Below are 24,383 nucleotides of genomic sequence, written 5' to 3' on the forward strand. Positions count from 1 at the left end.
CAGGTGCAGAACAGCGCAGGCATCTGTCATTGGGGATAAGATCCACCTTGTACAGCTGAACAGGAGTACGGTAAAGCCAATGCAAGTATTTAAAATGTATAAGGCGCAAGCGATAATTTCGGGACAGTTGCTTAGTCTGGTTACCGCAATACAGCCAGTCAGCTTGGGATATGTCGACGCCGAGATCCTGATCCCAGGCCACACGAAGCAGGGCTCTCCTTTGGACACTCTCAAAGGCTATCTTTCTGCTACCCTAGCTTTTCTGCGGTTGCCTAACCAGCCATTCCTCTTCAAATCTCCTATTGTAAATATGTTTCTGAAAGATGTACACCAATTGTTCTCACCTCCAATCAATCAGGGGTTAGTAAAGTGTGGCTACTCACCCGTGATTAGTCTAGCCAATACCTAATAATATTCATATGTTAGCCTCATAGTCATTGTATTGGCTGGATCGTTATTAGAACACCCTAAATATTTGTATGCCAATTGTTGTATGCTGCTTGTGTGCGTGTCAGCACGCAAGCTTCTAGAATGTAGAATGTCCCAACTCCGTTCTCAGTCAGTTGGAGCTGGACTGTCCTTGTGGGCACTTGGTGGTTGTCAAAGCTGTTCTCTACCTGTTGAATAAACCTACCTAATGAAGACTACGCTTGGTGTGGACCTCCTATCTTTACAACATACTGGCGACAGTGGGAGCAACCCTTAAGGAAAAACGAGTCTTCAGGTTAGAAGGAGAACAGCGTTCACGTGTGATCCAACTGGAAGTAAGACTTTTAATTTGTCATTGTGTGAATGCGCACTGATAGCGCCAGCGGCGGGTTAAAGAAAGCTCAAAGTGCTTTGATAGCACCTGCGGCAGTGTTACACTAACATAAAATTTAAATATAGAGCGAGCGCAAACAAGCCTCCGTGTCAGTGTTCAGCGGCGGTTTACTGTCAGTGCACTTGATGGCACCCGCGGCTGGAATACTATGTTAAACCACACGGAAAGGGAAAAATTAACGTGAACATTTAAAAATAAAAGGCTGTGGCTTTTCAAGGCTACTCACTTGAAAGGCTCGAGCGCTTCGTAATTCTAACTGCGCAGTAGAACGTTGCTGTTCACCATTCTCTCTCTCTGCTGCACTGATCGTCAGCCTCAAAGAGCATTCTGGGAGTGACGCTTCACATCTTCTTTGTTTTTTCGGCCATTTTGGTTTGGGAGAGTTCGAGGAGTTCCTGAGCAGCATATTTATATTGTCAAAACGTGGTTTTTTGACGTTTTCAACAATCTCGAATTACACAACGGTGTAGTCACTAATAAGATATATATTAATCCACTTTAAGGGAAAAGTGAAATTTTTATCTTCCTTGTTTTTTTTTTTTAAAAAAAAAAGGAAACTTATTTAATATCTTTGGTTTCAAAACTCCAACAGCCATGGCAAACATTATGGTTCCACCACATTTCTTACCAGCGGCAGGAGAGCCAAAAATGGATTGGGATTTGTGGTATCCCATGTTTCTGGCCTATGTCAGTGTTTTGGAGGAGGAAGGTTGTTCTGCCAAAAGGAAGTTAGACCTTTTACGTTTGTCTTTAGGTGGCCAAGGGCTTAAGGAGTTATCGGATTTGCCTCCCTTGGAAGACTCTAGCTCTGATACAGATGTTTTTGAAATTGCAGTAAAGCAACTTACCATTAGATTTGGGAAAAAAGTGAACACAGTAATGGAACGTTTTAAATTTTACTCTAGAGCGCAAAAGGAAAACGAATCCATAGAGAACTACATATCTGCTTTACGCGCTCTGGCTGGTTCCTGTGCCTTCGACACAATTAATTATGAACAGGTGCTTAGGGACCAGATCATGATGAAGACTAAGAGCAAGAAGATACAGGAAAGATTGTGGTTGGGAACGGAAACTTCACTTAAAGCTGTGGTTAACATAGCCAAAGGGATTGAACAGTCAGAGAAGTTTGTGTCTGAAATAAGAAGTCAGAGTCAGGGCATTTCTGTCAAGATCCAAGAATCTGTACCTGAAGTTTCTGTTGTCAAAGGTCAAGCATTTCAAAAGAAATCTGTTGTCCCCATTTTCAAAAGAGAAGGTTTCACGAGAGAAAACAGGTTTAATGAAGGTTTCATGAAAGAAAACAGGTTTAATAATAGACGCACTTTCATTATCTGTTATAGATGTGGGAGTTTTGACCATGTGGGGAATTTTAAAAGTTGTCCCGCTTTAAATAAGATTTGCGTAAAATGTAAAAAGACTGGTCATTTTGGAAAAATGTGTCGTTCACCCCAAAAAGTTAATTGTATTTCTGTAGATGAAGAGGATTTTGAAGCAGAATTTAGTGAGTTCAACTGTATTTCTTGTATATCCTCTGACGAATGCATAAGCTTTCCTTCTGCTTTATTTTACATTGATGGAAAAGAGGTTTCCATGTTAGTAGATTCCTGTGCCTGGTACTCCATAATTGGGAAAGAAGTTTTTGAAGAATTGTGGCCTAATAGAGAATTCACATGTCCCGATATCAAACCTGGCAGCTATACAGGCCACAAGATTGAATTAATTGGTTTTTTTGGGCAAAGGTTGAATTTAAAGACCGGTTCACTCAAGCTAAAATATATATCGCTAACAAAGGGGAGTCGCTCTTAGGCTGGCCCCATCAGAAAGAGATGGGCATATTATTAGATCCCAATGCCTCACCCCCTGTATATATTGACACGAGTATTCAATGGCCAGTTTGCATGGTGGCCCCGAGTGACAATGAATTCGTAGATAGCATCAAGAAGGAATTCCCTAAAGTATTTAATGAAAAGTTAGGCGAGTATTCCCAATTTAAACATAAAATCATTCTTAAGGACAACGCAGTACCTGTAAGGCATAGGGTAAGGAATGTACCCTTGGCCTATCGTGGCAAAATGAAAGGGATTCTTGATGACTTAGTCAAATCTAATATCATTGAACCTATCGAGTCTTCTCCTTGGGTTTCCCCCATTGTTCTGTCCTTAAAGGCCAATGGCGAGCTCCGCCTGTGTGTGGACTTTCGAAGCCTTAATAAAGAGATATGGTCTGACATGCATCCTTTACCCAAAATCAATGAGCTTATTTCCACCCTCTCTGGTGCAAGCGTTTTCTCTACATTAGATCTTGCTAGTGCATACCACCAGGTTGTCTTGCATGAGGATTCTAGAAATCTTACGGCTTTTGTAACCCCTGAAGGTATGTTTCGCTATTTACGGATGCCGTTTGGCCTGGCTAGTGCCGCATCGGTGTTTCAGCGCTTGATGAAGGAAGTGTTGAATGGATGTGATGGGGCTATCGCATTCCAGGACGACATCTTGGTTTTTGGCAGTGATGTAATAGAACATGATAAGAACCTCAAAGCTGTTTTAGGAGGGATACAATCAAAAGGTTTGACCCTCAAGTTTGCTAAGTGCAAGTTCAGACAGGAAAAGGTAGATTATTTGGGACATGAGATTTCCAAGGAAGGGATAAAACCTAAATTCGATCATATTTCCAGTATCTCAAAGGCCCCCCTCCTACCAATAAGGATCAATTGTTTTCATTTCTTGGTTTAACTGAATATTTTAGCAAATTTGTAAAGAATTATGCTTCCAAAGTTGCTTCACTTCGACTGTTACTTAAAAAAAGTGAAAAATTTGTATGGGGAAACGAACAGCAACTGCAATTTGATGTGTTAAAAAAGGAAATTTGTTCTGCTCCTTTCTTGAAACCGTTTGTTGTGGGTCAAGAATGTATTGTTTCAGTTGATGCATGCAATACTGGGTTGGGGGCAGTTCTGATGCAGAAAGGTTTGGGTGAAGAAAGTATTATCTCGTATGCTTCAAGGACGTTGAAAGGTGCTGAGTGTAACTATTCTACAATTGAGAAAGAGTTATTAGCGTGTACCTGGGCAGCACAACATTTCCGACAATTTTTGTGGGGCACTAAATTTGTGCTTAGAACCGACCACAAGCCATTAGTGAGTATGTTGGCTGCAGGAGGTGGAAGGATTCTGACAGCCCGTTTGGCCAGGTTGGCGGCCAAACTACAGGAGTATCGATGCACTGTGGAATATATCCCCGGAAGACTAAATGTGCATGCTGACTGCATGTCCAGGTTAGCTTTACCTCATCAAGAGGTTGAACACTCTGATGAGTGTGACGTAGCCTACACCATGAAAGACATTAATGTGGATGATACAGAAGTCATCAGTGAAAATCTTTGGGAGGAAGCAATGTCAGAGGATAATACTTTGGGCTTGGTTAATACTTATCTTAAATGTGGTTGGCCTGAAGAAAGGAACTTGTCGGGCGAAATAAGTTCCTACTTTAAGGTTAAGGATGAGCTCATGACTGTCCTTGTGGGCAGTTGGTGGTTGTCAAAGCTGTTCTCTACCTGTTGAATAAACCTACCTAATGAAGACTACGCTTGGTGTGGACCTCCTATCTTTACAACACCAATCCATGTAATTATTACCATATACCATAGTAGGCGATCTGGTCTGCAGTTGGATAGTATTTTGGTGCGTTCTCGTGTCTGCCTTACCGAAGTACTGGGTACTTGATATACCTTTTCCTCCAATGATTCTGTGTGGAGAGAGGAAGAGGAATTCCTGCAGAATTTCTCATAGTGTGCCTCCAGAACACTTGCAGCATCTGTGTTACTGAAGCATTTTTAAGGCAGGCAAATGTTGTCATGTATATTTCCTTCCATGCTTATTTTGTGTGAGGCATATAATCATTGCAAGTGGTCCTGCAGCTTTCAGAAAAGTGAAAATGTGAGTTCTTTGTATTGTAAGTGAGACTAAAGTCTGCTTTCAACTCAAAAATCTGAAAACAATCTCACATACACACAGTTAGCATTACCATTCAGGATATTAATTTTCTAGGTCGCAAAGCTAATACATCCACACTTGATGTATGAATGTATATATGTATTTATGTAGTATTTCAATAGAGCAAGCCTAGCCAAACACAGTGGAGCCCTCTACAAGATCAAAGACCAGCATAAAGTGAATATAGTGGTAAGGAGGTAGGCGGTTTGTGGACTGTTAATGCATCATGATGTAGTGTTCTTTAAGAAGGTACGTCTTCACCTCTTCCCTAAATTGAAGCAGTGTGGAGCGGGCTTATGGATACGGGAATATTGTTCCACATCCTAGGTATGTAGATGGTAAAGTTTTGCTGCCTTGCTTTTTTATTTATGTTTTTTTAAATTCCTTTGTTTGCAGACTCATGTTGTCCTGGCTGTGGTTCTAACAAGAACCATTTCAGATGGTGTTCTCTGCAAGATGAGCATGGGTGCTGGTTGTGATGGACTTGTAAATAATGTCGTTTTGAATGGGGGCTGGCATGGGGAGCCAGTAGAGTTTCATCAGGATGGGGTGGATTTGATCATATTTCTTCAGGTTCTGGATGAGGCCTGCTGCGATGTGTAGGATGCCCTCAAGTAGTGACAGTGTGGAATATGAGAAGCCTTGGAACAAGGCGATACCATCATCCAGATACAAAAGTACGTAGGCTTAAACAGCAGTTCGAATGTCGCTTTCTGGAAGAAACTGTCTCAATTTCTTTAGAAAAGAGAGCTGGTTCCAGGCTGCCTTTGTGGGGGTTTTTGGACAATGTTTCCTTGAGGTTGAGGGTAGTGTGCAGGATAAATCCAAGCGGCTTGGCATTCAGTGAAATTTAGGTTTCAAAGCCATCAAGGTTCACGTCATTGGGCCAGGTTTGCACTGTGTCTGGTATGTTGTTCTTAGCAGATACCAAGAATTCTGTCTAAAGAGTTAAAGCTCTCACCTTGACTTACAGTCAGGCCTGTCTTATATGTAACATGCATGCATTATCAGGAAAGCCTTGCCACACATGACTGGGCGTCATGAAGTCATCAATAGAAAATCTGTTGTGCCATTGGAGAATACATTAATGCATTGTTTGAATCCATCAGGACACCCCCCCCCACCACCCCCCTCCCCCAACCGATCTGGATATTTTGTACTAGTGTCGATTTTGACTTGCTGAGGTTGATTTAGACCCCTTACATTAAGTAAGCAATCATTTCTTGAAAATAATGAAGGTGATCCTTTTGGTTGCTGCTTTCTCTAGGGGTCATTTACATAAGTTTGGAGAAACTAAGATGGGCTTCATTCTCAGATGTACTTTTAATTTGGAGAATGCGCATAGGGTTGTCTTCAGGCTGATTGAAGGAGTCTTGTACTGAAAGTGGTTGATTCCACTAATAACTTAACCAATTTCCCGTGCTTCTTCATAATTAGTGTGAACACATTTAGCCCTATAAATGAGGTTGTGGCAATGTCTGATTTACGTGCAGGATTCTGTATGTCTCGATTTCCCCCACCCCTAACATGTTTGATATACTTGTTTTCCCCACTAGTTTCCAAATGGAAAATGCAGGAGTAAATGTCCTTACTCATTTGAGATTATTTTTCTTAAAAATATCTAATGTTCATTTGAGATTTTGGTAGAGTCTGCTGTTGCTTTTTGTTGCAGAATGAAACTTCATCTACTTGCCACAATAAAGGTAACATCTTGTGGGTAGATTGTTTGATGGCAGTCTTGAAAGCCAAGGAGGGCATAATCATTTTGAAAAATATTGAATACTTTATGTGATGTTTTGCTGCTCTTTTAGAAGGTATGGAAACTCCTCCCCCCCCCCCCAATGATGTGCATAACAATGTAGGTTAGGTAATTTGGAATTAGCAGGGGTTTTCCTTGCAGTCAGCAAATGTTCTATGGTGTCACAAAGTCTTTTGAGCCAAACTTAGCCCATGATACGGGAACCTTAGATGATTATTCAATCACAGTAGAATGTGGGATACGCCCAAGAGGGTGAAAGAACAGCTCTAATATTCATTTGAGTTAATCACAAATTGGAAATGATGTCTGCTAGGTTAAAGTATAGCAGATTTATCTAGCAAGAGGCTGTAGACAATGTTGATCTCAGTCTTGGGTTGTATAAAATTCCTGCTTGTCACGGGATTCCTTTTGAATAATATAGTAATGTGTAACAAGAATAAACTATACATTTGTCTAATTAACATATAAACGAATGCTATTTTTAATGCTACAATCTTCATGAGGATCAGAGTACCACTAAGAGGTAGTTGCCTGAATGTTTTTTCGAAAATCCAAAGTTGGAATTTCTAATCACCCAAAGTTAAATATGATATTGTGTTGAGTATTATGGGTTTCCCATAGTTAACCTGAAAAATATTCAGTGTGTTTACCCAAATCATGCTTGTTTTGTTCACAGTGTTCCGCAGGCATGATATACCAAGAAGGACAGCCTATGGCAGCAAGCTACTTTGCAGGACACTATATTCAAGCGAACACTGGGAGATATTTGTCAACTTCTGAAATTAATTAATGCTAATCTAGAATCCGGAAGTAGCGCATTGCATTAAAGAGGCTTCTAGAAGTGTAGTTTGACCACAAGCAAAAGGGTCTGGAGGTATGTTTCTTAATAACTTCTTGATGCAAATCACCTTGGCATATGTTTTATAATGTTACACCCAAATGGCAACTTTGGTCTTGCTAGATTTATACATTTAGTCGGATTTGTGTATGAAGCAGCAAATCAATTATGATTTGTTAGCATATTATATATAGGGTTGGTGATGGCTGTTAAGCTGTACAGCCATTATGTTATTCGCCATTGCAGCAGTTCTGTGTTTATTTCCACTTCTACTCATGCAATTGTAGTAACTTATTGAGTTACTACAATCAAAAAGGGACCCAAAACAGTAGTAAATTACTCCAGCTCGGACATGGCCAACCACATGTACTGCAACTCTCTCCCGTAATGGAGGTAGGTACTTAAAATAAAAACCTGCAGGAAATAATATTAAATAAATACTTTTGAGTAGTTAAAAATATAAATAAATATATTTTAATATAAAAAATAGAAATAGACCATATTTATTATTTCATTATAAAATATTTTAACAACCATTTGTTGATGTATTGCATTTTAATCAAATAAAATTAAATTACATTTAATGTATTGTATCTTTCAACTCCATTAGACACAATGTGTCAGAGTAATGTTTCCCTCTAATGAATTTCACAAACATCAGAAAAACCTGACGGAACTGATATCACTGTCGAGTCTAGCAGGAAAGAATTGAACGAATAAGCCGAAACTAAATCCCCCAAATAATGGACTATTAATTAGATACTTTCAAAAGATCATTGATTTAAAACGGAAAACACTCAAAATCGCGTCATTATATTTGCCCACCTGTACAACAGTGAGGGGCATCATAACATTCTCAATTGAGAAACGCTTCTCGAACATTTTCCATCGGTCCCTCCATTGTTGAGGATCAAATCTAGCAACATAGAAGCTGTGGATTCTATCCCTTGCAGCATGTTTATTGAGAAATCAGTTTAACAATCTGACAAAATAAAACAAAAAACAATCTGACCTATAAATTGCTTTTGATTGCCTTTGCAATCTATATACAAAAATAAACAATAACAACCCACAAAATTATAGAACCATTGCATTATTGGATAGTTATACTTAAATGTTTGCCCACATACTATCAATTGAAATATAGGAATGGGTGACTCAGAAGAGAATTCTACCACTTCAGTGAAACCCGATTCAGGAAGGGAACCGGGATCTTAGACAACATAGCCATCAATGTAATGGTGCAAGAATCTCTATTTAGATCTCAGTGCATCCTTTCACAGAATAAATAGACGGTTATATGTTGTTACCACGAATTCCGTTGCAACGCATGCCTTTTCCACGCATGCGTTACCACGGAATTCGTTTTCCCATCATCTTCTTTGCCACGTCGTTCTTACGTCATAAAGAGGAAGCGGAAGTTTATTCCGCTTCCTCTCTTATGACACTGTTTTCTTCGGCACGGCGGGATCGTTTTTTTATGGGGGGGGAGACCCCTCCCAACCCCCCTTTTTAATCCTTCGGTTTTTTTTTTGTTCATGGTAAATACGATCGTTGAAGGCATACGCGTTGGAAAGACGTTTACGTGGTAAGTGCCTCGTTGTAAACGTTACGCGTAGTACTGCCTTCGTTGTTAATGATGTTTCCCTAAATAGACAGACTAAATAGAGTGGCACTTTGAAGTAAATTAATTGCCTGGGGTATCCCATTAATCCTGTTATCTGCTATTAGTCTGCTGCATGGACATACTTGGCTGAAAATGTGAAATTGTACCTCAGCAAGTAGGAAAATCTACATGAATTGTGTCCTCAAGCAGGGCTGCGTGCTAGCTCCTTTACTTTTTAATCTCTATTCAGCCGTTCTAATACCGCCCAAAATGAATTCAAGAGTGCTCTTCCCCCAAATTAAGTGCAATTCACATGCTTGCACTCCAGTATGCAGATGACATGATGTTATTCAACCCCCATTGGCCTGCAACAGTCACTCCCAACTTTGCATGTGTATAACAACAATAATGACCTTAAACTAAATCTGAATAAAACAAAGTTCGAGCATTTTGGTAAAATCAATAGCAATTATTCATGGAGATTCATAGGAAAAAAGATCATCCAAACAAATTATTAACTATACCTGGATGTGTGGCGGAATAACAAACTGGGACAAAGGTGACAACTTCAGGCCATCCGAATAAGGGCGAGATATATGTAACTACAATTAAGGCAACTCTATGGCTCCCCTACCAATGGATTAAAAACTACACAAAGACTTTTTAAACAAATCCTCTCAACTACTGTCAGCTTCATTTTTTGGGATTTCAAATGGCTCCCCCACTCACCAACTCAGTCAAATTTGGCCTGATGAATCTCCAGTTTGCTAAATATTGTATAAGACTGAAACAAAACTCAGGAATGGTGTTTATAAAAAGAGATTTGGAAGGAGCTCTATGATCAGCCGAAAATACCCACAATCTGTCTAGATGGAAACTGCTGTCACCTAAATTCTCCTCAGCTTTAGCCTAGAATTATATGAGAACCAATTTGAAACAATTTGTTAGTGCAAAATACATGTGATTACGGTTTCCCTTGTGCCATTAGCTGATATCAGTGCTGGATGAAAATCACAAAGTTCCAGGTCATGTAAGTGCTGTGGAGGGTGAACCTATTGTTTAGAATGCCTAATTCATGTTATTTTTATATGTCTACATTTATTGGAAATTCGCAAAAGAAATTAGGCCTAACTTCATACATATGTGGCTTCATTCTGTTGATGACTTCATAGCTGCATGCTTAGTGGACAATGATACAATTGGTCCGCAGACTATAAAACATATGGACGTTGCAGTAAATTATTTAGATACATGTGATGGTACATAGCATGCTATAGATTGTCTGGGATAGTAAATTAGGTGCCTTAGAGAATTGTAGGCTTGAGTTGTTAGTTCTTTTATTGCACAGCACTGTAAGAAGTAACTAACCGAAGTTGCCTGGTTTCTAATGACATGATTCACAGTTAAGCTTCCTTTATTGGGGATGCAATCAATGAAGAGTTGTTATTGTTCAACACTTTCTAATGTAAGATAGCCTTTTTAAGAGTATTTTAGCAGCTAGCAATGTGGGTACAATCAAAGAAGAGTTTTTATTTCTTAGCATCAGAATACAACACTTTAGAGAAGAGTAATACTGTCAGTTGGCTATGCTTCTGCTTACTGCTTTATGTAGTACAAATGGCATCTATGAGATTTTATATCTTAAGAATTGTTTTGTTGTGCTGTTGTTTAGCATCACATGATATAATATAGCTCTTTTGAGAACTTTACAATTCTTTCAGATGCAATACTGTTTAGCTCTTTACACTTTTTATAACCCGTGATGTGTCTCACTATGTATTATAATCTGGTCAAGTTGGTCTAGAAGGTCCACTACATGAATGACAGATTGTATTTTGTTATGACTTCTATTAATCTAACACATAAAGTAATTTACCTACCTATAATTAATTCTATGCATAACTTAAATAATAATGAAAGTGTGTGTGTATTATATAAATATTTTATTTTTTATTTTCTTTAGGTAGAAATGTATTTTTTATTTTAAACATCCGAAACAAACTTTATCATTAATGTCATATATTTTAATTAACAATCTAATCTACAATTAGTTAATAGGACTGTAGCTTTTATCTTTTGTTTTACATTTCACATACATATAATTAATGTGCAATATTAATAAACATAAAAATGTTTTTACTAATTTTTTTTAGTTTGATAATTCTTATTACTTTTTCTTATACTTCACCATAGGGAGGCTTCGCAGACAGAGTGGAGATCTCGGAATGGTAAAGTATGGTGAAAAGTACCTTATACTTAAACATTGGGAGAGCTCCATTGTGGCAGAGACCTCCGAATGGAATAGCATAGAGACATTTTGAAGAGTTAATTAAACTCTGAAAATGTTTGTAAAAATATTTTTGTTAAATATTATTGTAAATGTAACTGTATATATTTCTTTGCAGAACAAAAATGCTACAGCACTTTTAATTTATTTTTGTTGTAAATATTTAATACATTTATACATAACTAGCAGCCCGTACCGGCGTTGTCCGGGGAGAGCCGATGTTCAGTGTTGCCTTTACTTTTTGTTTGCGTAGTAATGTGTGTTTAATTCATCCACAGGTTTTCATTGAGCCCACCTAATTTTGTTTTGCTGTCCTTGTTGAGAGTGTTCCCCCTGTGTGCGAATGTTGTTGTTTCCCAAATGTTGTAATTTGCGCCGCAAGTGCAGCAAGTGTTACAGTGGTCGCTCAGATGTTTTGGCCTGAAATTGCTTGTTTGTGAAAGGAGCTTTCCTTGTTTACGTTTTCAATCCCTTTACTAATGTCTTTTTTTTTGTTTGGTTTTATCGGCGCAAGTACTGGCAGTGTTCCACTGATAACGCAGAGTGTTTGAAATTTGGAAGTGTTTGTGTAAGTTTTAAATTTTGTCCGCAGCATACGTAATCATTCGGAGCCTTGTGAGTAAAGTCTTGTTCATGTTCCGTCGATTGGCCTTCATGTCTAAGACATGGGCGCCTATTTGTTTACGTTCCTTCCCCTGTGACAACGTATTGTATTGATACGTTTTGTATCGCAACTCGTGTGTGTGTTAATCATTGTGTGTCGTGATTGGTGGGCTGTGCGAAGTAACACGAATGATAGGCGTCCCTTTTCGTAAGCCTGCCCCCTGTAGCACCGTATTATTATGGAAGGCGCGCCCCTTTTTGGATGTCATCCCACGAAGGCGTTAATGTTTGAAGGGTAACGCTGACGAATGCGCGAATGTCGAGGCGAGTGATAGGCGGCCCTTTGCAAATGCGCAGGATGCACAGTTAAGTGTGTGCCTTGCACAGTGAAATCATTGAAATCGCATTTGCGCTATGCACATTGAAGTGTGTGGTGAAGTGTGTGCCTTGCACAGTGAAATCCGTGAAATCGTTTGGCATATGTTTGTTTGTACTTTGGGCCATGCCCCTGTAAACACCCACATCTTTGTTTGACACGCCCATCTAAACGCCCACATCTTTTCTTTGACACTTCCACGCTAACGCCCACAAGGGACTACTTTCCCACTTTTGGCGTTTTTGCTTTTTTAATGTATATGGTGTCCACATCTATAGCCTATGTCGTTCTGCTACATCTCCCCTTTCAAATGGTGTATTGGGTGTAGTGATTGGTGCAGTACTTTTTGAGTTTACCTGGCTCAAAGGTTTGTGTTCTCTCTTTATAATAGTAGTATAGATATATTAAGCTAAATAAAAAATATTTTGCTGAAGTTTAAATTAAAAAAATAAATGCCCCCTAAAAACTTTTCTTATGCATTATTTTTAAAAGTGATGTATAGAATTAATTAAAAGTGATTTAAATATATTTAATTAAAATTTCATTTTATGTTAATTTCTAAATTCAAAAAAGGTTGTTAAAACATTTTAGATGGAAATGTCAAATGCATACTTTTACATGTATTTCTGTACATTCAATTATATTTATTTTTGTAACTGTTTAAAATATTTTAATTTAATTTAACATTATTCCCTGTGATGTTTTGTTTTAAGTCCATTACTCCATTAGTTTCTATTGGAGGGTGTTGCAGTCTCAGTGGTTGGCTATACATTACTGTTTCTTTTTGACAGTAGTAACTTACACTTGTAAATTATGCCCCACCCCCTTTTTTAGGGGGTTTAGATGTGTAAGTGTACATTTTTGACTAACTTTACACTCTGATTTTTGAATAGACAAAAGTAGTAAAGTTCCTCAAAAATATGAGAGTAAATACATTACTCACAAGTGTAAGGTATCCTTGAAAATACCCCTTTACATTTGCATTAATAATCTAATGCTTCTGTGGAGCGTCACTGCATGATAAACATATAGCACAACACTGAAACTCCATTTTCTTGGCTAATGGTTTTTTGTCAGATGTAATTCTACTTTGAATTTTTTAACTTTTGACATGCTAAAAGAAATTGAAATTGTGTGCATGGTACAGAGTGATAACATGACTATCCAAATACTATAATAACTCTACTGACTAAGTCTAAAGAGGCCGAAACTGTTCCGTGGTACTTGGGTTGTTCTTCAAACGCGACCTAGCCTAGTATTTCGGGGTTGCCTGCTCCTGTTGGAGCAGTAACAATGCTGATTTGTATACAACTGTTTACTGTCAGAGGGGTCCACCCAGCAATTTGTGTTTTCTCTAATGAATTGTTCTGTATTGTTCCTTTCTTAATGTGACTTGAGTATTATTAATTTTTGTGTTCCCACTTACTGTTTTCTTTGGAGTGGTCATTGATTATGTACTGTGTCACAAGTTTAGTGAATAGTCTGACACATTGTATACTGCTGTTGTGTTGAATCATATGTGTTTTTGTTTTTCAATTTGTCATGCCCAAGTACCAGAGGCCACAAGGGCAATTGATAATGTCATGCTATGTTGTTATGTTTGATAGAAATGTATCATACAATTGGAGGCATGTCAATAATTTTTGATAAATAAATTAGTGATCCAAGAATGAAACAAATCCACGTCCTTGTATCTTAAAAAAAAGATGTATTCTAATCAAAACTCATGTAAATGCACCCTTATTCAGGCAACTATAATGTCTTGCCAAAGTCCATCATGATAAAAAAGAACCTACCAAAAAACAGCCACAGGTGACACATGTTTCGTTGTTGAGCCCTCTTTCTCAAGGCTATCATGTTAATAATGGCATAAAAGATCCTAGAATAAATCGAGTGTAATGTTGCCATTCTTTATTTCTTGTGCCAAAGTGGCATTGTATCATTTACTTCTATGTAACTGAAACGTACACTGGGTGAGTGACTGGTTTAGGAGGTCTGCGCCGGGCTCTTGATCTGACATCTGTATTGTCTGCTGGTATGTATGTTAGTAGCATTTATAAAGTGCAAACTGCTGCCCATAGGGTATCCTTGTGCAAACATACAGTTAATTGTCAGAGCTTATACTTGGAATAAATCTCATGTTTATTCTCATATTTATTATTCAAACAGCAGGACCTGGAGTGTTTACCTAAACTCGAGGTGTTTTTCAGTCAAGTTAAGAGCAGTAGGTAAAGATTTCCACTGATATCACTATTGCCGTTGGGTTATTTGATATAAAGTCTCAAAATTGACAGAGTTGGAATATTCATATTTGTCGCTCCTCTGGTGAGCACTTCATACTAAGTGGCAGTGTATGAACCCTCTTTAGAGCATGCCCTCTACTTGTAGTGCGTCTTTCTCTTGATTAATCTTACTGTGCTGGAGTTCTTTACCTTGGAGTGTCCTCCGATGTTCTAGTGAACTTTCATTTTGGTGCGATCACACATTAGAATTTGCCTTTTTTCTGAGGTATGATCTTGTGTAGAAGATCTGTCTGCATGTTGGGGTGGCAACATCGTGTCCTGCTCCCCAGAGTAAGGGATTTGCTGTTGGTTGGCTACATTTTAACCCTCGATGCATAACTCCGATATCCCACTATTTCAGTAACATGCACTTTGCTGTACAAACACTCACGGCTTAGCTCCCATCTTTAATTGTCTCGTAGCTGAATGTCTTGATTTTCAAGATGTGATTAGCTGTATCTTCTCATACGTAGATTGCCTTGATGGTGGTAAAGGAGTTGAATGCTTGCACACTGCTTTCCATATTCCACTTGCAAATTTTGATTGAGGGTTGTCTGGTTCATTGTTTCTTCCCTTAATTTAAAGCACGTACCATTTTGAGGTATTGCTTAAAGGGAGGATGGGGTTTCGTATCCTTGCTGAAATGCTTTTCATAACATGTTTGCATCTCTCTCCCTACGGTCTGTATTTATCATGGTGTTTTTCCCCAATCCTTTATTACTATTTGTGTTATTATAACGTTGTGATGATGATCATCTGATGTTTCGAGATTTTTTATTTTCTGGCTTTTTTAAAGTATTTTACTTTTTATTACAAAAGATGTAATCAAGCCCTCGTATGTAAAGTCATCATTTCTTGAAATTCTGGCCTGGATGTAGCGCTCTTGGACTTATATTAGATTACCCTTATATGGTAATGCTATGCATCCTTTAAAGAAGAAGATATGTAACTGTAGAAATGTTGGAGTTTTTGTGGGAAATGATTGTTGAATCATATGGATAGGATAGGATAATATTTGTAAAGCCCACTTATACCTGATGGTATCAAGGTGCTGGGCAGAGGGAGGAGAAAAGAAAAGCACAGAACAGCCATCTAGGATGAAAATAGCCATGTTTTCAACAACTTTCTAAAAACCGGAAGAGCAGGGGCGTAACACAGGCCCCCGCAGTTCGGGGGGCCCATGAGCTCCAGGAGGCCCCCTCAGCACTGCGGCGGGGGAGATCCTGAGAGAGTCCCGAGGGGGCCCCTCTATGTACCCTGCAGGGGGGCCCCCTTATTATCGTTACGCCACGGCGGAAGAGAGTCCGTGTTGTAAATAGAGGTAGGCAGAAAATTCCAGAGTATGGTGGCTGCTACCGAAAAGGAGTGACTGCCCCATCTGGCCCTGCAATATCTCCGAGAGACCAGTTTTTTCTGAGTGGAGGATTTTCAATGTCCTCCCGGGCGTGTACCATCGGAACATGGTTTTCAAAGCAGCGAGCCTTTACTGTGCAAGGCCTCATATACCATGCTCAGGACCTTGAAGGAAATTAGCTTCCTAATTGGGGAGCCAGAGCAAGGCACAGATCCCCTCCCTGGCTGATTGGTGCTTCAGAATGTTAAGGATCAGCCTAGCCTCTGAATTCAGTACAACCTGAAGCTTGTTGAGGTACAGAGCGTTGCAGTAGTCCAGCCGGGAGGTGACTTCTGCAATGATGGTGGACTGATGCAGTTCAGACTAAATATACAGCAGCACCTTTATAAAGGTTCTTAAGATATGGAAACAAGTGCTGACAGTTCGTCTGACCTCTTCATCAAAGTTCAGACCCTCGTTCAAAGTGACCCCCAGATGTTTCGCTGTCCTAACCGGGACAGGGAGGGGGCCACAAACTGCAGGCCACCAGGCAGACCAGATGGAATTCTGCAAGTCAAATACCAGTACCTCAGTCTTAACAGCATTAATCTTTATTCAGTTGCCCTTCATCCAGCAGATAATGCTGACCATGCACTGGTTGAATTTTTCTGCGACCAGTTGCAAATCATTAGAGATGGAAACCATGATTTACATTTCGTTGACATAAGAAAGCACCTAGAACCTAAATGATCTCACCAATTCGGCCAAAGGGTCACATAAGAGAGTGGGGCTCAAGAAGGAACCTTGGGGGACCCTGCAAGGAAGGCTAAAGGCCTTTGTTCTGTCACCTCTCCAGCTAAAGATGTTCGTTCTACCTAACATAAGAGTGGAGAAGCTGCAGAGCCTTTCCCATGACTCCCACTTCCTGCCAACGCTGAATCATGCACAGGGGTGAGGCGGGGTCAAATGCTGCTGATAGGTTGAGCATAATCAGCACAGCCGATCCCCCCTGGTCCACCTGCGTGCGAATATGGTCAGTAGCCGCAATAAGGGCAGACTCTGTGCTGTGACCAGCTTGAAACCCGTTGTGCAAGTGTAGTGCTAGAGGCACTCTTATTGTTTGACACCACATGAATTACCTTTGACTACCATCATTTTAATGGACTTTTTGTATTTTACTTTACCCTAGTCTGAATGTACGACATCCTGCATATGCCCTTTTCTCTTGAAGATTTAATCTTGCAGTCTTTGGGAGCTGTCACAGAGTAGCACAGCTTGCCAAGAACAGAACGTGTGTGATGTGCATGTGAAAGCATGAGATAGAGGTGTGAAATGTACTTTTTGGTCTTGAAGTGCTGTGTTATGAGCAGTGGCGCACAAATGTGCATTATATTGTACATTGAGAAATGAAGTATGTGCTGCTGTAGGCAGTGGTGCACAAATGTGCATTGTGTTGTACATTGGGAAGTATTATGAAGTTTTTACTTTTGGCTTTGCCATGGCCTCATATCATCCTTAATTCTGCCTCGCTTGACTTTTTTTGCTCGCACAGACAGGCCCCCTGAGTGTTTGCAAGTTGTTTGGGTTAATCACATTCAAGGCTGTTTTGTTTTGGAGTAGAGGTTGTTAAATGTACCGTCTGAAAATGCTTAGTTACAATAAAGGCTGGAACATGTGAGAATGCAGAGGGAATGTGGAAACTCCTTTTGCCCTGGAATGCTTGCATGGAAGGTGGCCAATTCCAGTAAGTTTCCTTGGCACAGAGAGAAGACTCTCAAACCTTCTAGTGTGTTTTGAGACTATAAAGCTGAGGGTTGTTGACTTAATAACCGGGATTGTTGAGCCTGAATGATTGATGCATCTTCATTGCAGGCATCTGGTTGCTGAGACTCTTAATCCCAGCTGTGATTCCCCCAGACTGGGATGGGCTGAGATTCAGTGTTTGCAGCAGGTGAAGTGATTTGTTTTTGATTAGTGCCATTGTAATGTGTGGCCAGTGGCTATAATCAGTTGAGGTGTTTTCTTTGTGATGTGTGAGTGAGTCAGAGTGTACACACAAAGTAATCATTTAATGTATTTAGTGTGTATAACTTTCTGATTTCTTGCAGGACGTCCATTATTACCGCTTGTGCATTTTATTCATGTTCATGCATTTAACTGTTGCATTACCAAATGTGTTATTTTTGCTTGCATATAAATATATATCTCTATATACATCTGAATGCAGCAGTAGTGACAGGAATCCTATTTTATGTATTTTATTTTCCCCGTACCTGCTGGGTTGTGCGGAACTTTACCACGGACTCTGCCGCATTCTGTGACCAGGCGGGTCTGCAAGAACCAGCAGCCGTAGCGCTCTTCAATCGGCCGCATCTGGTTCTCTTCCCGCCTCCTCCCTGCCTATTTTAGCCCTGCCTACACCGCGTATCACGGGACCGTGCTTGGGCTAAGCCCGGGCAAAGGGCGGGCCGTCTGTGGCCATCCGAGGCCGATAGAGGCTGGGCTGGGCCACCCCCCTAAAACTCTGTCTCTGCTAAGTATGATCAGTTATTTTATAGGTGTAAAGTTTTTAAATGTTCTGAATATTTATAGAATTTAGGACATTTTTAGAAGTGCGAAATAGCAGTTTTTGGCCTTATATCAATTTTTCTTAATTTCTTGGTTTTTCTTTTACTCCCATCATACTTGCATTATTTTAATGGCGTTGTGCACGGGGAAAGGGAGAAAGGCAATGCCTAGCACTATTGGGGGGACTGTGACGGGTACATTAGACCAATTTATTACAAGGGCCGCAAGTGTATTGGAAAAAGAGATAGCCTTAACTGAGAAAAGACTCTCTTTAGAGCCCTTATTTGCTAAACGCTTGTCATTGGGCACTATTAGGTTGGCGGTCTCCCCGGAACGGCCATTGATGAATGTTTCAACTGGAGAACTTAGCTCGAGAACTAGTCTACTCTCGAGAGGCTCTGAGGGATCAGTGGTGTGTTCCTCATTGAATTCTACCGAGGCTAGAACTCTTACGTCAGGAGCTAGAGGGGCGGCAATACAACAACCATCTTTGTCGAGACAGCTTAGCGGGATCCCTATTCCCTAAGTCGAAAATCAACAAGACTACTAAGCCACAACAGCTACAGGGCAAAAGAAAATGAGGTGGGGTTTCTGAAATGGGGAGATTAGCCAAAATACCTAAAACTTCTAGGCCAAGCTCTCCCCATGCCTCCACGGAACATCACTCTACTCCTCCTACAAATAGCCACACAGTGAAACAACTGCCCACCCAATTACCTGTAAAAATCACCAACAATGATCTCATAGCCCAAATAGAACAGCTAGTAAAATCTTTGATGTTACCTCTCCTGGAGAGAATTAAGCAGATAAATCTTAACTTGGGAAATCTAGAAAAAGTAGTGACTGCGAACTCTGGTCTACTCAAAGTTTATGGAAAGTTTACTGGGATCTAGTATCCCCGCGGAGTTAAGTAAGGGATTACTCCCCGGGAGCAATACTAGGGACATTGCTGAAAAGGTTAATAGTTGTGAGAATAGTTGTATCATCCAGTCTAGCTCCAAGCGGTTTATTGAATTGAGTAAACCTTCAGACCATATTTTGGTGGGTATTAAAGGGGTGAAAAAGGATGATGGCAATACTTTCGAAAGTCATGATAGAGTAGGAGTATGGAAGCCAGATGTAGAAAGCGTAGGAGGAAATGTAGGCAGGAAAAAGCAGAATCCCTGTATAGATTTACCTACAGAATCAGTACCTTATACGATAATCCTGGCAGGGGTCCCTGAGATTAGCGAGGAAAAGTTGGAATCTCAAAGAGAACTGAAAAATAAAGTCATATTTTGGCTAAACAGGAATAGAACACTCCCACCACACACAAATGCAGAAATTCTTAATGTAATAAGGGTGAGTTGGGTGGGTTCAAGACAAAAAGACATAGTAGGTTGATTGCATAATTGTTAATTTCAGAGGTCCAAGGGCTGTTAGGTACATATGCCAAGAAGCAGGGACAGGAGGGGCGGGAGAAATCTGTTTGCTTGGTTTAAATTACTTTTATGTTCGTGTATCATCTTGCCCAACTAATTCCAATATCAATAGGAGAGCAAGGAGACCATATTGCTATAATTTTGATGGCAGGTCTGAGTTCTACCCTTCCCAGTCAAATCGTTTTGAGTTATTATCAGGGCTAGAAGGGGTGGACTGACTCGAAGATAATAACGGAGGTCCTATAGCTGACCAATACTTGGTCATGGTTAAATTCGGAGGAATAAATGGGGTGGGGAGCAGTGAGGATGGAAGGATGGCTTCGGTGAGTGAAACCACCGGGACAGGCTTAGGTCCTACCTCTCTTCCTGGACTTTCCCAAATGTTCTGTGGGGAGAGGGTTGTGGGGCGACCAAATGGAGTTGGGAAGGATGGCCACAGGTTAGAATGTCGGGCTAGGGTGTCCCCTGATTGTGGGTACCGAGCTTGAGGAGGCTGGATACCATGCCCAGTTGCTGAAAAAGCCCACAAAAAACAGATCAAAACAGAATCCTCTGATAGGATGAAAATTGTCTCCTGGAACATTGCAGGGTTAAAGAGTAAAGTAGCAATAGCAGAGTGGATTGAATTGGTAGATGAACAAGATATCCTTATCTTCCAGGAGACATGGGCTGAGGACCCCATTTATCGCCCAGGGTTCCTAAATTTTTATAAACCAGCGATAGGAGGTAGAAAAGGCAGACCCTCAGGTGGCCTAACAATTTGGGTAAGGCAAGCAATTAACTATAGTCCACTTGAAGTGGTTGTAGAAAGTCCTGATATTCTCGTTATAAAGTTGAAACTGCCCAATGATTCAGATATCATTATTATTAATGTGTACGCTAGAAGTCAGCCAGGGGGGCGTGGCTCGGTATCCCTTCCCGAATTGGACTCCTTGCTGAATACGGTCGGCTGGGATTGCTTTGTGATTGTGGCAGGGGATCTAAATTGTACATTCGAACCCCTATATTGTGAGGGAGAAAACCTCCTTGCAGATATAGATGCCCTATGGAACATACCCCATTTAGAATTAAAACCTATCAGAAAATGGACAGAAGCAGCTCTCCAGTGGATGGGTTTTTGTATGGAGTGGGGGCTCCGAGCAACAAATGGGCGCACCACCTCTGATAGAAGTGGTAGGGCAACCTTTGATAATGGCATAAGTACCAGTCAAATAGATTATATTCTTATAAAGGTTGAGTACTGGTCCAGTGTCGAGGATATGTTAATACTTGACTGCCCAGAGAGCGACCACAATCCGCTTATATTAAGTTTAAAAATGGGGGGGGACATGAGAGTACTAAACCATCTGAGTTAGCCAATGCGGAGGCCCTGCTTACAAACGATATGCACAGGGTACGGTGGGCTAGGGTCATTGATAATCCCAAGACCCTAGAAAAGATTACCACTGAAGTTTCTCGGACTTTGTGTGTCCTCAATTTGTTAACGTCCGAAGAAGATATAATCGGAAAGACAACCATTCTCCATGATCAGCTCTTTATGGAGCTGAAATCCCATTTCACTAAAAGTTGCAAACCCACACAGCTTATGCCGAAATTGTCTGGTAATACTTGGTATAACAAACTTTGCCGTGAAGCCTATGGCTTATTGGTGTTAGCGTTAAGATCTCTAAATACATCAGATATCAGGAAGGCAAGGACAGCTTACCGTAAAGCCCAGACCAAGGCCAAAAAAGATTGGGATGACCAGCACTGGCAGGAGCTTCTGTTGGCTAGTAGATTGAAAAACCAGACCAAGTTTTGGCACAAAGTCAAATGGGGAAATTCTGCTTTGTTATAAGTACCCGAAAATCGTGTGACACCGGTGATCTGGGTTGAGCACTTTCAGTCTCAGTTTAAGGGTCTTGATACAGAACTAGATTTTTCCCCTGGTGTTTTTGCTCCCATCATTTGGCCTCATGCCAAGCTTTACTGTTTGACATGAAAGAAGCAGAGGCTGCCCTAAGAAAGGTTCAAGGCGGAAAAGACCCATGTATGGACTGCATCCCAGCAGATCTTTTCAAACACGATTTAGCTAACTGGGTGCCATATATAACCTTCCTTGCCAATGCCATTGTGAAAGGGGCATGCATACCGGATTCTTGGCATGGGGCTGAGATTTTGCCCATATTCAAAAAGGGAGATCGTTCAGCCCCGGGGAATTTCCGCCCTATAAGCCTTATAGATGCCATCCAGAAAATTATTGCTAGAATGGTACTAGCTAGAGTACAGAGCAGGATTGAATTAGAGGACGCTCTGTCTCCCTAACAAGCTGGGTTCAGATCATGCATTAGCACGATAGAGCAGGTTTTTAGGTTTCTATTAATTTATTGGAAGGTTGTTAGTTTGGGTAGCGGTAATATTTTTGCGGCTTTTGTAGACTTAAAGTCTGCTTTTGATTTACTTTCAAGGGTTAGATTATGGAAGGCTCTAAGAAGTATGGGGATTCCCCAGGAGCTTTTAGAAATGGTTATTAAAGCTCCCTAGCACACGTAGAATATCAAGTCTCTTTTCAGTATTTCAGAGTTATACATTCATCAATCTTGCATTCAGAAATGACTCTTGTTCATAGGATCCGGTCGTTTCTTATGAAGTTTATTCCTGGACTTTCACAGCCAACACGTGTTTCGTCGTATTGGGAATGTAACCCACGACTTTCTCAAGGCTGTATATGTAAAAGAAAAGAACATACAATACTGTTTTAGGACCTAATACAAAGTCCCATTGTTTAAGCGTTAATTCATCACACTGTTATCAATTAGTTATTGTCCACATTAGGTCATTGATAAGTATTAGTACTGTGCATTGAAGCATCTTAAGTGGTGGTTAGTCAGTTCACTTGGTTCTTTGAAAACTATAAAGCTATGTACATTTTTATATTTGATTGGTCATACAACACATAATGTACCTCTGTATTCAGTAGGTCTATGAACTTATAGTAAGACGGAGAGACCACGTGCAGTATAGACATTATCCGTGATTGGTGCTTATACTAGTAAATCTTTCGTGTTTGGGATGTATATAGTTAACTTGTAACAAAAACAAAATTCATGGTATTAACCAAAAACAGACCAGTGTTAGGACATGTAACAATGAATGGCGTTAAATTAGAGTTGGTGAATGTAATGACCTACCTAGGGGTAGTTTTGGAAAGCAGGCACGGATGGAAACCCCAGGTTGACACCCTCTCCCTTAAGTTTGCACAGCTGTCAGGATGTCTAATCAAAGATCAGAGATCCTCTCTAACTAAAAGGATAGGACCAGCTTTGAAAATGTATAAAGCCAAGATAAGTTCAGTGATCTTGTATGGAGCGGACCTCTGGGCCTTTGCAGACCTATCCCAGTTAGTTAGACTTCAAAACAATTTTTTTAGGAACCTAGTAGGACTTCCTAGCTCTAGTCCTATGAAGCCTCTTTTATTTGATTTTGGTTGTTATCCAATTGATGACAAGGCACGTTTTAAACCAGTGGCTCTTTGGAGGAGAATATGGACTACCCCAGAACTGGCACTGTTTGCCAAAGAAATTTTAGATGTTAGATCTGTGGTGGGCTCAGGAAATCTACCCTGGTTTAAGAAAGTTAGACAGCTTCTAGAGAACATGGGCTTGAGTATCTTATGGTCAGATCCTGTTAACAACCCATTTCCTTCAAAGAAAGATTTTAAGGAGTTATATTGGCTTACTGTTCGCCAAACATATATTGATCAGACAAGTACCTCTTCCCTGTCCGGGAGTTTTCTGGAACATAAATTAAATCCATCCCTAGAAAACTACTGGGAAATTATTACCAAGAGCGGCGACAGGAAGTTATATCATCAGTTTAGGGTGGGTTCACTCCCAATAAGATCATTTACTAAAAGCTGGAAAGGACATGTGAATGAGTTTTGTCCCTGGTGTAAGGACCAGAGAGAGACAATAGGCCATATATTCTTTGCATGTCCTGCATATCGAGCCCCACGAATAAAATGGCTGAAACCAATTTGTGAAAATGTGGGCATGAGGGTAGGGCTTGAGGCCTTGAGGATCATGAGATCTGATACTAGGGATTCCGTGGCCATAGCTGTAGCAAAGTTTTTGGGTTGGATGTGGATTATTAAAAACAATTTTAAAGATATGTGTTAAAATTGTATATACCCGATTCTTGTTTTAGCTATTGAAGCCTTTTAAGCTAAATTGATCCATTGTTTGTATAGGAAGTTGTGATTGATCCTTAAATGTGAACTTGTTTTGTATAGATATGCCGTATTGCCCAATGTTTAAAAAAAAAAAATCTGTGATGTGTATCTTAGAGAACGGTGATGATTTTATAAAAACAGTCTTTCATGATGAATTAATCGAAAATGAAGACATGTGATGATGTTATTCATTGGCAACTGGGAAAGCCTTTTTGTTAGAGAGCATTGCATAAATAAAACCCCAAGCCTTATTCTAAAAAAACAGTTTGATCTGTTACATTTTATA

General features: G+C 40.1%; 1 protein-coding gene across 7 annotated transcripts in view; it reads left to right on the top strand.

Annotated features, from left to right (window-relative positions):
- The window catches only part of SPATA20 (spermatogenesis associated 20), a 2,039,700-nt gene that overhangs the window by 254,942 nt on the left and 1,760,375 nt on the right, over nucleotides 1–24,383 (top strand). Inside the window, exon 1 of one of the 7 annotated variants that reach the window (XM_086930840.1) lies at nucleotides 6,933–7,447. The exons of the other annotated variants lie outside the window; for them this stretch is intronic. The gene's annotated coding sequence lies outside the window, so the exon portion shown is untranslated. Of the gene's footprint in view, nucleotides 1–6,932; nucleotides 7,448–24,383 lie in introns of those variants that run through there. 7 annotated transcript variants of the gene reach the window in all.

This window comes from Lissotriton vulgaris, chromosome 7 (assembly GCF_964263255.1).
Source record: "Lissotriton vulgaris chromosome 7, aLisVul1.2, whole genome shotgun sequence".
Taxonomy (NCBI): domain Eukaryota; kingdom Metazoa; phylum Chordata; class Amphibia; order Caudata; family Salamandridae; genus Lissotriton; species Lissotriton vulgaris.